General features: G+C 47.6%; 1 long non-coding RNA gene across 17 annotated transcripts in view; it reads left to right on the top strand.

The window, feature by feature from the left end:
- Positions 1–705: 705 nt before the first annotated feature.
- Positions 706–998, top strand: part of LOC147837130 (uncharacterized) — a 46,512-nt gene continuing 46,219 nt past the window's right edge. For all 17 annotated transcript variants that reach the window (XR_015478621.1, XR_015478616.1, XR_015478628.1 and 14 more), the window contains exon 1: positions 706–825. This is a non-coding gene — a long non-coding RNA (uncharacterized LOC147837130). The remainder of the gene's footprint in view (positions 826–998) is intronic.

Below are 998 nucleotides of genomic sequence, written 5' to 3'. Positions count from 1 at the left end.
CGACAAGTCAAACGGAGGACCAGACCCAAGCACTGGGACTGGATAGAAGACTTCGAGCTCGAGCACGAGCTGCGCTTCCCCACCCGCGGGCCCCGGAGCCTGCTGAAGCTGCGGAACCTGCAGCACTTCCTGCAGGAAACCGAGGAGAACTGGTGGGACTTTCGGCCTCCGCGGGTGCCCGGGAGACCGCACCGCGTGTTGCGGATAAACCTCCGGGACCGGCCGATCAAAGCCCTGCTGAGCACCGAGCTTTTCCCTCCGAAGCCCGTAGACCGCACCGAGAGACACTACTGCCGGAAACTGCTGCTGATGGAGCGGCCGCTGGAGATCAGCTTACCGGCAGACATACTGGAGGAGATCCGTGCGCTGGAGCATCTGGAGGAGGAGCAGGGGCTACCGCCACACCTGCACTGCTCATCCAGTCAGGAGGACTATTATTCCGCGGATGAAGAGTGAACTTTAATAAAGCACACTGTAAAAAGTTCTTCAAGGGTGTTGTCTATAGGAATTAATTTTAAAAAGTATATTTCTTCCAATAAATTGATTACCTTTCCATTTTGAATTAATTCAAGTTTTACATAAGTAAAAATTGCGATTGTTTTTGTAACTTATTATTACCCATCAAAAAAATGTGTTTTACTGACCTTCAAAATAAATTGCTTCTACAAAACTCTATTTAAGTGTTTTTATCCAAAGTAAAACTTCACGACCCGCCCACATGACGCAGCACGCATGCAGAGCAACGACATCGTTGCTCATACCTGTACCGGACCAGTTTCGGCGTTCTGTGGAGTTTTTGAGGTCTTTATACAACGTGCAACACATGTAAGTAACTATTTACATTGCATAAAGTTAGGTTTTAGCCGACTGAGCACGCATTTATTGCACTGTAAAATGTAAACAAGTCGCCTTTCGTGACAGTAACGGTTAAGTTTGTCAGTTTTGCAAGCGCCATGCGGCCTTACCGAAAGTACGGAATTTAACATTAATCTTAAAAC

This window comes from Danio rerio, chromosome 2, assembly GCF_052040795.2.
Source record: "Danio rerio strain M-AB ecotype USA chromosome 2, GRCz13ab, whole genome shotgun sequence".
Lineage (NCBI taxonomy): Eukaryota > Metazoa > Chordata > Actinopteri > Cypriniformes > Danionidae > Danio > Danio rerio.
This window is presented reverse-complemented; position numbering and strand designations above follow the sequence as displayed.